The sequence below is a fragment of the Ornithorhynchus anatinus genome, chromosome 13, assembly GCF_004115215.2.
Source record: "Ornithorhynchus anatinus isolate Pmale09 chromosome 13, mOrnAna1.pri.v4, whole genome shotgun sequence".
In the NCBI taxonomy this organism is placed as follows: domain Eukaryota; kingdom Metazoa; phylum Chordata; class Mammalia; order Monotremata; family Ornithorhynchidae; genus Ornithorhynchus; species Ornithorhynchus anatinus.
In genome coordinates this window covers 14,785,139-14,800,306 of record NC_041740.1, presented here as the reverse complement: position 1 = coordinate 14,800,306, position 15,168 = coordinate 14,785,139, and the positions used below count along the sequence as shown (strand labels likewise).

The 15,168-nt window shown below is 48.6% G+C and overlaps 1 long non-coding RNA gene across 2 annotated transcripts in view; it reads left to right on the top strand.

Annotated features, from left to right (window-relative positions):
• Positions 1-320: 320 nt before the first annotated feature.
• Positions 321-15,168, top strand: part of LOC120638788 — a 75,554-nt gene continuing 60,706 nt past the window's right edge. The window contains exon 1 of one of the 2 annotated variants that reach the window (XR_005660732.1): positions 321-526. This is a non-coding gene — a long non-coding RNA (uncharacterized LOC120638788). Of the gene's footprint in view, positions 631-15,168 lie in introns of both variants that reach the window. The other variant, XR_005660731.1, reaches the window with a different exon arrangement.

Sequence of the window (15,168 nt, the reverse complement as noted above, 5' to 3'; positions counted from 1 at the left end):
CTCCCTCTGCCCAGCCTCGCCCCTCTCTCCCCCGGCCCAGCCTCGCCCCTCTCTCCCCCGGCCCAGCCTCACCCCCGTCACTGCCCCGACTCCTTATGCTGTGTGGAGTGTGGCGAGGAAGGCATCTCTTTTACACACTGTGGTCAAGAGGTGTTTAAGCCCTTACAGGGGTGCCCGTACCCCACCCGTGGCCCAGTTATCCTCCCACGGGGCTATTAGCCCTGGCCGACAGAGACTTTGCCGATAGCCAACAGGTTAAGGCTCTAAATGCAATTCTCCCTTCGCTGTACAGATGGTCCCGGGAACAAGCAGACCCGCTTGTGGTTTCACGCTCAAGGCCAGAGCTTTTCTCCGGGAAGGTGGTGATTGTGATTAACAGCAGCTGCTGGAGAATCTGATTTCACCGAGATGTAGCTTGCACACAGCTCCCCTTCCCGGCTGGTTTACGCCAGACAAGGAAAAATAAGGAGAGGGGAACGTCTAATCACTGCAAGGTGTCTGCCCGACCGGAGCTTTCCGGAGAAAGGTATGTGGTTTGACTGTTCGTGCTTCTGGGAGACACGGGCACATAATAGGTGCGACGGGACTGTGGATGAAGGTGAAGGCCGGGAAGAGCGAGGCTGGCTGAAGGTACGTGGCCCTCTCGCCTCTGGTGTCGCAAACCCGACGTCCGATTTTTAGAGCGATGCCGGGACGGGCGGTGTAGCCCAGTGGGAAGAACACAGGCCTGGGAGTTGGGAGACCTGGGTTCCAGTGCTAGCTCTGACGCTTGCCGGCTGTGTGGCTTTGGGGAAGTCGCTTGATTTCTTTGGGACTCAGTTTCCTAATTTGTAACATGGAGATTAAAAGCCAGTTTTTTCTCCCTTTTTTATGGTATTAAGCACCTACCTTGTGCCAGGCATTGTACTAAGCCCTGGGGTAGATACAAGAAAGATAATCAGGGTGGACCCAGCCTATGACCCAAGTGGGGCTTACAGTTTTCATCCCATTTTCAGATGAGGTAACCGTGGCACAGAGAAGCGACGTAGCTTGCCAGGGTCACACGGCAGACAGGTGGCGGAGCCGGATTAAAACCCAGATCTTTCTGACTCCCAGGCCCATGCTCTACCCGCTAGATCACACTTCCCCTTGGCCCGTGAGGCTCAAGTGGGCCAAGGACTATTTCTGATCAAAATGGGTTTATCTACCCAGTGTTGACATATAGTATGCTTTTGTTAAGGGCACACTAATATTAACAAATACCATCAGTGCCTCTCTGGCAGGGCTCGCAAACAATCAAGTCCAGGCTCCCAGGCTGTCCGCCAGTGTCAAGGCTGTGCTCGGTACAACACAGCTTCTCCGGCTGGACGTGTGAGGAGGATGGATGGTAATAGGACTCCCGAGTCCGTGGGTGGTGAGCTGAAATGGGCAACTCACAAATGATGGTGGAAGAAATGTTTTAAAGATGCAGTGAAAGAAAATCTCAGATGTCCTGAATATGCCTGAAACTTGTAGTCTGAGAAGAGCTTTTTGGGCTCTGAATATCTGAGTATGCCCATGCTCTGGGATGCTTCCAGGGTCTCTCCTTTTCACCTTGAGGGCATCCTGCATCTTCCCCCCCACCCCCCTTTTTTCCAGCCCCCAGAGTACTCACACAGTCTTTACAACTTTCGCCTCTACTGCCCACACACTCTTCATCAAACTCCTCCCCTTCTTCCTTACTACAATTCCACTCAGGCACCTCCCCCAGCCCCGATATTCCGCTCCATCCTCTTCTGCTTCGATCCGGAAGAGGGAGTGAGCCAGGGAGCCGGGGGGGGGGGGCTGGGACTAGAAAGGGTGGACCAGTGGAAAGCCACCCCAGACGGTTTTGAGTGTGCCTTGCCCAGGGAGCATTTCTGTCCTCTGCACATGGTTGGGGTCAATCACCCAGTCGGGATCAAGCACCCAGTTGGGCAGCATATCAGATGGTGTCCTATCTGATTTTTCTAGTCTCTCGGTAATGGGGGCGGGGGGGGGGCACTCCTGCTGTGAAAGACTGTCCCACAGCCAGGAAGCATGCCATGTCGGGAACGGTTCTTCCAAAAGCCATCCTCGCTCGTTTTTTTCAGAGGTTCCTCCTGTCATGCCTCATTAGAGCCCCTCATACCACATTTAATATTTCCTCTCCCTTGGTGGTGTGGGCTCCCCTGGGTATCTGTAAACAGTTATCATGTCTCTCTCCTCTTCAACCTTTCCTCATAAATCAGTCCCTCCTTTTCCCTTATCGGGGTTGCTGCTCTTCTCTGAACTCCATCCAGAGAAACTACATCATCCTTGCAACAAGATCCAGAACTGAATAAAATGTGCTTGGAGTGATGTGAGAGAGGGGGCGAGAGGGACCCCATAACCTAGTGGAAAGAGCACAGGTCTTGGAGTCAGAGGACCTGGGTTCTAATCCTGGCTGTGCCGTTGAGCTGCTATGTGACCTTTCCACATCTGCAAAATGAGAATCAATCCTGCTCCCTACTACTTAAACTGTGAATCCCATGTGGGAGAGGGACTGTGGTCAACCTGATTATCTCATATTTACCCCAGTGTTTAGTACTGTGCCTGGCACATAAGTGCTTAACAAATATTGTTACTGTTGTTTACATGTCTATCCCCACCTGTGCCTTTTTGCTCTGCTCAGGTGAGGGTCTCACCCTTCCCTTGAGGAATGTGGGGGTGCTGAGGGAGGCAGGAATCTGCACCCTCACCCTGCTGCTCCTGAGCACCCCCTCCATTCTTCAAGGGCCTACAACAAGGGGGGAGGGGCATCCTTTTTTGCCTCTGAAGGTAAGGTGCTTTTTTCATCTTCCCTAACAGTTGTACCCTAGGGACAACTCTGCTTAACTCCCTGAAATGGGGGTAAACCCTCCCGCACAGTGCTCCAGTACACTGTCTTTGTAATTACGTTGCCTCCTGTACAGTGCTCAAAAGTGTCAGGAGGAACCTGCCAAGTCAGTGCGACCTGAGCCTTGTCTGCCCAGCAGGGCCACATCGTCTCTTAGGTGGCCCACCCCCAGTCTGCCAGGAGACAGCCAAGAAGGGTGGAGAGGGGGTGGGAGGAGGGACGTCTGTCTGCCGGGAGACAGCTTTCCGTAATCCAAGTGGTGGGTTCCCATCTCTGAGAAACCTTGGCACCAAAGGATGTCCGGGGAGAGGGGGACCCTAAGGCAGCCAGGACATTTGTCCAGGCTCCTTCCGGCCGGGCGATTGTCCCTCTTCCTGAGAGCCCAGCCAAGTGACCCATGCGCTTCTCGGACGGGTCAGCCGACAGATTGACTTCCTGCACTGCTGATGACTTGCCCAGCAGGCTGCATCTGGCCCAGAAGGCCACCGGGTGGAAAGACACAGCTGAGGCTCTCTCAGAGAGCCAAGCATCAATCTGGGAGACTGCAGAGCGGCTCGGGATGGTGGGAGAATCTTCCCTTCATGTGGGCAGGGAATGTGTCTACCAACTGTTATATTGTACTCTCCCAAGCGCTTAGTAAATATACAGTAAGCACTCAGTAAATGCCATTGTGTGCTTAGGGTTCATCGGTGGACTCGAGAACCTTTCCCTCCAACCCAGATTGGTCCTGTCCATTCAGCCAGGGTGGGAGTGATGAGGTTTTCAGGCCAAATTATTTGGGGTGGGGTAGAAACCCAGACCAACAGTAATAATAATTGTGTTATTCGTTAAGCACTTACTATGTGGCTGGCACCGTACTAGGAACTGGGGTGAATATAAGCACATCAGGTTCGACACAGTCCATGTCCTAGATCTGAGTTCTAATCCCACTTCTGACACTGGCCAAGACACTTCACTTCTCCGGGCCTCACCTGTAAAATGGGGATTAAACACTCATTCTTCCTCCTATTTAGAGGCGAATCCCAAGTGGGACAAGGACTGTGTCTGTCCTATTTCTCTTTTATCACCCCAGTGCTTAGAACAGTACTGCTACATAGTAAGTGCTTAACAAATGCCATTATTGTTATTTTTTATTATTATTATTGTCAACTGTGTGCTGAGATGCTAGTGAGGTGCTTTGAGATCCCAGGCCAACTTATTGCCCACTGTGAGCTCTACATAGAGATGATGGGATGGTACACTGACATCACACTCCCCTTCCAATTAGGGAGTCACCCCATTTAATTTTCTTTAAAAGATCCCTGAAGTCGCCCCTAGAGTTGGGTGAGGGGGTGCTTGCGACAATAGCAGGAAAGTGTTTTCTGGAGGACAAAGATGAGCTCTAAAAGGCATCAGCCTGTTCTGTTTTGAGTGTCCCGGGCTCAAACGCTGTCTGTGCTATGAATGTGGAGATTTTCTCCTGTTCATACCAGAGAACTGAGCCCATGAGCTGGACCAGGAGGGGTGGAGTTTGTCCCCAACTGCCAGAGATGCAGCACAGCCTAGTGGGAAGAAAACAAGCATCAGGAGATCTGGGTTCTAATCCTGGCTCTGCCAATTGCCTGCTGTGTGATCTTGGGTGAGTCATTTAACTTCTCTGTGCCTCATTTACCTCATCTGTCAAATGGAGATAAAATACCTGTTCTCCCCCCGCCCCCATTAGTGTGTGAGCTTCACTGTGGGACAAGGACTGTGTCCAACCTAAGTGTCTTGTATCTACCCCAGTGCTTATTAATAATAATAATAATAATAATAATGTTGGTATTTGTTAAGCGCTTACTAGGTGCAGAGCACTGTTCTAAGCGCTGGGGGAGACACAGGGGAATCAGGTTGTCTCACGTGGGGCTCACAGTCTTAATCCCCATTTTACAGATGAGGGAACTGAGGCACAGAGAAGTGAAGTGACTTGCCCACAGTCACACAGCTGACAAGTGGCAGAGCCAGGATTCGAACCCATGACCTCTGACTCCCAAGCCCGGGCTCTTGCCACTGAGCCAAGCTGCTTCTCTTATTGCAGTGTTTGACACACAGTAAGTATTGTTATTATCATGATTAGTCTTGAAAAGGAGAGAGGGACTTGAGAGGGTAGGTCACCTCCCTGGAAGAGGAAGGGGGAGTCAGTCCCCTGGAAATAAGACCCTCCTGGGATGTCCAGGAGATCACCCTAAGGAGATGGGAACTGAGACTGGGCAGTGCCAGTCAGAGAGGAGTGTTTCCAGAAGACACAGTCAAGTGTTACAAGTCCTGCGTATTTTCACCTGAGCATTAAGGTTGTAACAATCAAAGATGTTCACTATGGACCTTGCATATCTGGGAAACGGGGCCTCTTTGAGGGCTGAGATCGTGATCATGTCTGTTAACTCCCTTGTGTTCTCTCAAGGCTTAGCATAGTGCTCTGCACAGAGAATGGGCTCAGTAAATGCTGTTGATTGATTTGTAAGCACCTTGAGGGCAGGGAGTGATCGTATCTACTAACCCTATTGCCATTTTGAAGATGGGCATTGCTCAGACTGCAAGTGGCAGAACTTTGGCAGAGACGGTGGCCTGGTGAGGCTTGTTTGGTATGAGGTCGGCACAGGGGTCTAGGGCACCATTTCAAATCACTAGGTGCCAAGTCCTGTACTAAGCCCTGGGACGGATACAAGATAACCAGGTCGGACACAGTCCCCGCCCACATGGGGCTCACAGTCTAAGAGGGAGGGAGAGCAGGTATTTTTATTCCCATATTACAGATGAGGAAACTAAGTCTCAGAGAAGTTAAGTGGCTCGCCCAAGATCACACAACAAACAAGTGGCAGAGCAGGGACTGGAACCCAGGCCTCCTGCTCTTTCCAAGCAGCCCTGCTGCTTCCCTTCCATTTCCCTTCCGGATGTTGGGAAGTACAGTGGCATAGGACCGTCCGCTTATTGCTGATTAGTGATCCGCGCCGCCTCCACTTTTCGCCCTCTGTGTCTCTCCCTCTGCTCTTGACTCACAGTCTGACCCTCCCCAGGCTCTCTTCCGGTCCAGATGATCGCCGCCAACCCACCCCAACCGCCCTCCCAGCATGATTCTGGACATTTGGAATCTTTTCATTTTTCCCCTGCCCACGGTGGAGCCCATCTCAGGGAAGCAAAACCCCACAGCCCCCATACATCTTCTTCTAAGGATTCGGGCCTGCAGATTGAGCCCAAGGCACGAATCAAAGCAGCGGCTGCTGCCGTTAGCAAGGCCAACAACAACATGGAGGCCCATCACGGTCACCGGGGCGTCGGGGGATTTCAGGAAAGGGCCCGAGCGCTCTTCGAACTTCCACATCTGCACTAAATTAGAGCACAGGCCCGATGACTTCATCAGGATCTGCAGTGTTCCTGGGAGTATTTACTTTATCACAAAAGGAACCACTAATTTATTTGTTCAGTCTTCTACGTAAATACATCCGCATCCCCCATGTGACCCAATACACTTTCTTTCATTTTGCCTTTTGTTGTTATAACTGACCTGGAAGGGTGAGTGAGTTTCGGTTTTGTGGTAAATGTGGAGAACTAAAGATATAACCTGGGGGAAGGTGAAGAGGACTGGCGAGGGTCCTAGTGAGGGAGGATTCCTTCGACCCAGTTTGTTGCCCTGTCAGTTCCCCCCACCCCAGCCAGAGTAGGGAGCCCACCCAGCCAGGCTGCTCACCTCCCTTCTCCCTAACCCCAGCTCTTCCAGTTGCCTGCTATGTGACCTTGAGCAAGTCACTTTAACTTCTCTGGGTCTCAGTTACTTCATTGGTAAAATGGGGATTTAATACCTGTTCTCCTTCCTACTTTGACCAGGAACCCCTTGTGGAACAGGGACTGTGTCCCTATCCCAGATCTTAAAACAGTGCCTGACACATAGTAAGTGCTTAACAAATACAATGTTGTTAATAATGATATTAATGAAAAAGGCTGTGGCCTTTGGCAAGTTCTTTTCATCACTGAGTACTTAGTGGAGTACGACAGTAGCAAGGTCCGTCCCCTGTCCTCATCAAATTTTCAACCTGGTCTGGGAAAGACAGGCAAAAATTATTTGCAAATACTGAAAGCGAGAAGAAGACTAAGTGTAGAGCAGGAAGTAGGTACAAATATGGCAGGATGAAATAGCTGAGTGATTGAAGGTTTTAAGTAAATATTTAAATACGTACATTGTGCTGGGAAGACGAGTAAGATAGAATAGCTGAACATTGGGTTGGCATAGCTGGGGTGTTGGGAATTCATTGGAGAAGGCTTGGGAATTCATTGGGGGGATTTTTAGGGAGGCTTTGAAGAAGAGAAGGGCTAAGCCCTGGCAAATTTGATGGGGAGAGAGTTCCAGGCTGTGTGAATGGCGAGCATGAAGTTTTGGAAGTTGAACGTGAGATTGGAAGGCAAACTGGGGAGGGGCAGGCTGCCCCCAGAGCAGACCACGTCTCTAAATACTGCAACTTTGCAAATAATTGTGGGCCTAAGCCAGTCGAAATTAATGCCAGGCTATTAGATAAGAATTCAATGTCAGTGGTATTCCACTCTCTGGAGCCAGAGGGGTTGGAGAATTTTTATGAACTAGTTAGAGTTTGTGCACTGTGAAAAACTGAAGGTTATGGAAATCATTTGAAAGTTCCCAACAAGTCCATGTGTGTTTGCAGCAATTTCATCTCAGTGAAATCAAACCCAATAGCCAATCACGGCTCATATCATTTGAGGCTGCATATGCAGCCCACGGTAACCCAAATTCTCTCTCACTAGATTGTAAGCATCTTGAAGTCTGGGATCGTGTCTACCTACTCTCCCAAGTGCTCAGTACAGTGCTTGGCACACAGCAAGCACTCAATAAATACCACTGAGTGATTGACTCTAGGGTGTGTCCAACCTGATTACCTTATAATTATGGTATTTGTTAAGCATTTACTATGTACCATTCACTGTACTAAATCCTGGGGTAGACACCAGCAAATCCAGTTGGACACGGTCCCTGTCCCACATGGGGCTCATAGTCTCAATTCCCATTTTACAGAAGAGGTAACTGAGGCACAGAGACGTAAAGTGACATGCCCAAGGTCACACAGACAAGTGACGGAGCCGGGATTAGAACCCATGACCTTCTGATTCCCAGACACCGTTGCATCTACCCCAGTGCTTAGAACGGTGCCTGGCACATAGTAACTGCTTAACAAATACCATATAAAAAAAAAATTGACCAAGCAGCCAATCTCTGGAACGGTGTTTTGGAGAATTGTCTATGAGTGCCCAACTTCCAGGCTGCAGGTTGTCTGGAGCCTAAAGAGACACAGATGTTTTTCTGGTCTGCACATGTCCTGTACCTGAGATCCAATCTCACCCCGATCCACCTCCCCCTCTTCCGTTCTTACCAAAACGTCAGACTTTGTCTGGTGATGAGGTGCCCCAGGCATGAACACCCTGGTTCAACCCTACCACCTCTCAGGCCCCAGTGATGCCTGCTGGTGGCACTAACTAACTGGTGATGCTGCCACCCAAGCCCCTGATACTCATTTACACTGAGGTTGAAGGGCCTCATTAAGGGAGGCCCTTGATGGAGCTGAGGGTCTTGGACCTCTCCAGGCCTGGCCTGGACGTGGGGCGTAATTGGTCCGACGCCTGAAGAGCTGGGAGCCACCCACAGGCCGCCAGGCAATTGATTCTGTTGCTGTCACTGAGATCGGGGTCCCGATGGGCTTTGTGCTCTGCTCCTCCCCTACAACGTTTAATCTTAGGAAGCAGCATGGCCTAGAGGAAAGACCAGGGGCCTGGGAGCCAGAGGGAGTCAGGTCCTAATCCCTGTTCCACCACTTGTCTTGATTGAATATCTGCTGTGTCACCTTGGGCAAGTCAACTTCACTTCTCTGTGCCTCTGTTCCCTCACTTGCAAAATGGGGCATTCAATACCTGTTCTCCCTCCTACTCAGACTGTGAGCCCCATGTGGGACCTGATGATCTTATATCTACTCCAGTGCTTAGTACAATGCTTGGTATATAGTAAGTGGTTAAGAAATGCCACGATGATGATGATTATTATTATAATGACGATCCCAGAAGCCGGAGCAGGATCATCCTGCTGTGCTTCCTTCCAGAGAGATGTGTGTTAACGAAGTCCGAGGCTGCGCTTTGATCTGGGTCCCATCCATTCTCCTCAGAACCATAGACCCAGCTGCCCCCCACCCCTCCAGTTTTTCATCTTTGGTCCCAAGTCAATTCATGAGCAGTCATAAAGTGCTTTGAAGATGAAAGCCCTCTGTAAGTGTGACATGATACCACTGTGATTTTATTGAAGTGGGTCCTGCGCAAGTCTACGTGACATATGAGCTGTTCAAAATATTTGGCTTGTTTTTCTATTCAGCCGCCTGGGGGATGTTCTGGAATTGGTGGTTGTCCCTGAAGATGCCCCCAGAAATGGAGCATGGGCATTGGTTTGCATCTACATCCCCTTCTTTCCCTTCAAAGAGAGATGTAAATACTTCTCTCATGTAGCAAGCGCTTAAGTTCCATGGTTATTATCATTATTGTTATTATTATTCTCTCCATTGCTGGGTCTTCGCCAGCCAGTACTCAGGACTTATTTTTTAGCGATTCCCATTTTAAAGGCTCCACTCACTTCCAATGTTTTACCCATTGCCTGCTCTGCCATGGAACATGAGCTCAAAGTTGCCTTATTCACAAGGATCTCAAGGCACCTGGAGTTTCCTCTGGTCAAAATTATTTTCCACTTAAGGCCCAGAGTTATCAAAAGCCAATGCTCTTGATAGGCAGTTGTTAGTTATGGTATTTTTTTAGGGGCTTACTAAATGCCAAGCGCTGTGCTACTGGCTGAGATAGATCCAAGAAAATCAGAGTCGATACAGTCTCTGTCTCACATGGGGCTCACTGTTTTATAGGTAGGGTTCATTGTTTTACAGCTGAGGAAACTGATGACTAGAGAAGCTAAGTGACTTGCCCGAGGTCACACAAGAGGTAAAAGGTAAAGTTAGGATTAGAATCTATGTCTCATGACTCCCAGGCCCATGCCCTTTCCACTAGGCCAGGAAGTTGTACATTCATGGAGTGTCTGAAGGAGAAATCATTGTTCCTCACGGGATATCAGGATACAAAATGATCTGGTGTGATGATCCAGGAGAAGCTGGGATCAAATGGCCCGGCAATATCCCAGGAGGAACAATGGCATGTGGCTCCGTAGGGCTTCCACAGGGTTATTTAACCATTCATTTTACCTTCTGAAAAAGGAAAAAGGCATTCTTAAATTACAGCAAGGAGACTGCCTCAAAGCACCGTTCCAGTCCTTGGGTCCCACGGGAAAAATCTGGGCTTCGACCTGCTTTTCTGGGGGACCCAAGGTTTTGGGAAAATATAGCTTCGATCAGATCCTGGCTCAGTCCTCTCACACTGCCGAGACCATTGTGGGCCCTCGGCGAAATCCACTCCCTGCCTCCTCCCAGTTACACCCACCTGGGCAGCCTGGGGTATTTTCAGGTGGAAAATTTCAGAGTTTGCCCTTCTGGGCCTCGGTTTCTACCCTCGGCTTGCCGAAAACATCCATGGGCCAGTTTTTGCATGAGGCAAATTCAGATGCATGCAGCTGGGCTGCTGGCAGTTGGGAATGCAGGACAGGAAACCCATTCTGTTCACCAGTCCAGCAAGAGCAATAGGCAGTTAGCCCAGGAACCAGATGCTGGGGCCTGAGAGAGCATTAGGGCGAGGATTTGGGATAACAGCTTTCTCAGCTGGAAAAACCCAAAACACAGACATTAATTGATGACATAAAAACTGCCCTGGGTGCAGCATGATATCTAATAGGGCATAAATCATCGTCCCAGAAAATGAAATCAAGATCCAAAATTCTAAAATAATAACTTGATTTTTGCACATGGAAAGCTTCACCAGAGATGGGAAGGCCCCTTGTTTCCAAGCCCTCCACCCCCTGGTGAAAGAATCCTCAGCGGGAGAATTTGGAGCTGGAAGCAAGGGAAGGGTAGAGGAGTGAGGTTGGAGGTGAGTCGGCAGGGTCGGGAGCTTGGAAGGGTTGGGGGCTCGGAAGGAGGGGGCTCTGGGCCCAGGGGGATTTGAAGTCAAACTTGAGGCATTGAGGAGAAGCAGGGTGGCAACAGGGACTTCGGCAAACCATGCTGTCCTTATGGTGAGCATGTGGACTCATTGTTTTCAAAGAATGGAATTTTCACCCCGTTAAGTGGGGCATAATTTTATAATGTTCTCTGAAAATATCACCAAAAAAGATAGATTGTAAGCTTCTTGTGTGCAGAGAATGTGTCTGTTATGTTGTTATATTGTATTGTCCCAAGTGCTTAGTACATTGCTCTGTACACATTAAGCACTCAATAAATACAAGTGACTGACTGACCAAAGGCAGGCTGTTTCCAACAAGCAGCCAAACACAGGCAGGGTTGGACTACCAAGAGGGCCCTTGGGTGTCTGCTTGGAGGTCTGTTGGGCCCGCTGCCAGAGCGGGGAGGCAAGCAAGAGCCTCTCTGACCTGCCCTGAACCCAGTCCCAAGTGATTTCACCCAGCAGTGCACCAATCCCCAGAAGCTCCTCCCAGTGTCCTGGCCTAATACCAGTAACAATATTAATTGGGGTATTTTAGTAAGTCCTTACTTTGTACAAAGCATTTTGTTAAGCACTGGGGCAGATACAAGATAATTAGGTCAGACATAGCCCCTGTCCCACATAGGGCTCAATTTCTAAGTGTAAGGGAGAAGAGACATTTCCTGTCCATTTTACAGTGTAGGAAACTGAGGCCCAGAGAGCTCAAGTTACTTGCCCAAGGCCACACAACAGGTAAGTGTCAGAGCCGGGATTAGAACCAGGTCTTTTGACTCCTGGGCCCATGCTCATTCCACTAGGCCATTCTGCTTCCCACAGATGCAGCAATGGATTCCTCGGAAAATTGGAGTTCTAAAATTAATTTTCCTTTAGCACCTGTGATATGGCATGCTTGATCAAAATGAAAGTTAACTGGGTGAGTTCTCTTGTCATTCTCCCTTATTCTGATTTGGACTCTTTGTTGACACTTTACAGAGCCCAGTTAATACTTGTTCTCTTGACTTTCAAACTGTTTGTATATACATATATATTTCCATGGTGCTCAGTGGAAAAGATTGCTCTGAGCTGCACAGAGGCAAGGTCCCCTTCTATAATGCCTTTTGCTGTTTTCAAATCTGCCTCTTGGTAATAGATTGTTCCCTAAGTCTCTACTCCAGTTGGACTAACCTTCTTCTGATTGCTGCCCAGCAGGCATCTCAGTTTGTTGCTGCTGTGTCCCAAATGTCTGCTGTCCTATAATGTTCTATGACATTAGAGAAGCAGTGTGGCTCAGTGGAAAGAGCACAGGCTTTGGAGTCAGAACTCATGGATTCGAATCCCCGCTCTGCCACTTGTCAGCTTTGTGACTGTGGGCAAGTCACTTAACTTCTCTGTGCCTCAGTTACCTCATCTGTAAAATGGGGATTAAGACTGTGAGCCCCATGCGGGACAACCTGATTACCCTGTATCTACCCCAGCGCTTAGAACAGTGCTATGCACATAGTAAGCGCTTAACAAATACCAACATATATTATTTGCATCTCTCTGTCTTTAAATTATTTGTTCTCCCTTCCTTGCTTGTGTGTGCCCCGAAATTAAACAACCTCAACAAGGCTCCAGGCTGGTTGCGGGGAATTTGGAGAACCCCTGTCAGCCAATTGGCTGTCCCATTTTGTAGATAATCCTCCTCTGATTTGCAAGCAGGAGAAAAAACAGGGACAGGGAGAGGTCATGGAGAAAAGGAGGATCCCTTCTATCTCTGTGGAGTTTGGGGCTTTAAAACTCATCCTTTGGTAGGATTGGGGTGTTTGAGAAATCTGCTGTACTTGATGCATTCTGTGACTGACCTGGGCCCGCAGTGGAGGAGCACATCAATAATAATAATAAGAGGAAGAATTTGTGGTATTTGTGAAGTGCTTACTATGTGCCAAACACTGTACTAAGCTCTGGGGTAGATACAAGATAATCTGATTGGACTGAGGCCCACAGCAGGCAAGTGGCAGAGCCAGGCTAAAAACCCAGGGCCTTTGATTCCCAGACCTGTGATCTTTCCACCAGGCCGCACTACTATTCAATCTGTTACCAGGGACTAATCCGCAAACCTGAGTTGCCATGGCTTGCTTTGTACCCTCGGAACACAAGCCCGAGAGACGCAGAGTTCTTATCCCCAGATTTCAAACATAACAAAACTTCCTGGATTCAAAATTCCCAGATTGTGCTAATCTTTCAGTTGCCTGAATTCTCATCCTTTAAGTATACTGCTTGGCCACTGACCAGTTTAGCTCCAGTCAACCCCAAAAAAGCCACGTTGCCCAGAGAATATTCATCAATTCACAACCCCAGCTTAGGGTCCCATAGTTCCAGGCCCACATAGAAGCATAGGAGGGGATTGGGAAAGGATGGGAGATGGGGTCCTCTCTGGACATCTAATGGTGGCTCATCCGAGAACCCGGGGAAAGCAAGAGAACTCTGTCACCCTCGGCCAGCTGCCTTTCAAGAGCTTATTTCGCTGAACTGTAAGAGCGGGGCCTCTCCTTCAGACTCCCCTGGGGTCTGATTGTTCAACTAGTCATTGCCAAAGGCTTAGGTGCCCCCCGGCCCCAGCAGAGGTGGGATGCGGAAATCAGCTACTGGGGAAACTTTGGTCGGATTAGTTTTCAGTCTTTCAAAGTGTTTTCCAAACCCTTTAGGCTGCCCAAATTATCTTTTTTCATCTCGGTTCCACCTTTGCCTTCTAAATCACTTCCATTTCCTTCTCCCTTTCTCCTCCCGCTAGGCCGAGGACCACAGTAAATCTGTAGCAAGTCTCCCAAAGGGGTCAGTGTTTTTTCCAGAACTGTTTTCCCCATCATTGTTTTCACTTATGGTGCTGGCCAGGTGAATTGCTGGGGAGAAAAATGTAAATCTGGTGGTTTGGCTAACTCTGCCTCTCTTCATGCAGAGTTTCCTGATTTTAGTGTGTATGGGGTTTGCACCAAATGTGTTTTAGTTTGGATCAAACCCAACCAGTTCAGCCCAAACCAAAAGTGTAACTGGACTGTTTTGTTCAGCTAGATGGTCATGTTTAATGGATTTTTTGAGATTTCAAGCTTTTGTCCCCAAAAGCCAAACCACAAATCTTGGTGGATTTGTTGTGTTTTGGAGAGTTTATCTCAAACCGGACATGAACTAGTGCCTTGGCCAAGAATCATAAACGTTTTGCTGTGGAACCACGCTGCTTCATGAAAAAAGTTCATGCTGTGTGAGGGGCAGACAGAGACTGAAGACTGTGGTTCGTTATAAGGTTAAGAAGTTTGGAAAAGATTTAGCTGAAACCAAACTAATGTCCTCTCTGGGCTTGAACTTAAATCTAGTTGAGGTTTCAAATGTCAAAAAGAAACTTTTGCTCAGCAAGAAGGTTTATTAACTGTCACCTCACTTGTCTTCTTATCCCAAGCCTCTTCTGCGGATCTGTTGCTGGGAAAGATTCTGAAAACCACAAAGAGCATTTCCCAGTGAATCACAATCTACCTGGAGCAGGAGAGAAAATTACTTTGGCTTCAGTTTTTCCACAGGCTCAGCACAGGTTGACACATTGTGTTCATAGTGTGCATTTTTGAGAGTCTAATATTTGGGTCTGATGTTGAGTTGGGAGTCTCACATCAACCGTGGTTATTGGAGGGGGATAGAAAACGTTAAACCCTCAAATCTATTTTCCAACTTCTGGCTCTAAGGTTCGGCACCCATGAATTTGAATTTTGCCAGATGAGTTACCTTCTGGTTCTCTCTAGCTGAAGGTGTATGTATTGCTGCTGTCTAAGAATGCTTAGAGGAGGGCCCAAATGTCAGGCACAGGAATGAGCCAGTCCTCGGAAATGTGTGCTGAGAATTTTAGTCTTCCCACCAAGCCATCCTGCCATCTTGGCATTTCAATCCCTCCCACCACATCAAAGAGAGTCTAACAGTAGCTGCTGTAGCAGACTGCTTTCCTTTTTCCACTCAATAGGATTTGGTCTTGTTCAGTTTGCCCCACCCTGAAAAACAAAAAATGAACCTCAACAACCAGCTGTGGGCATTAGAAGGGGACAGATGTACTTTATTCTCCTGGGAAGAAATTGATGAACAACCCATTAATCAAGAACTACCAGCCGAGAGTTGCCAGAAACCAACACATTCTTCCTTTAAACTCACCATCGGCCGGCTGTCCTGTCTTCTTAATTTCAGGGCCTATTAGCTAGGTTGCCAGACAACTTTCCTTGTCA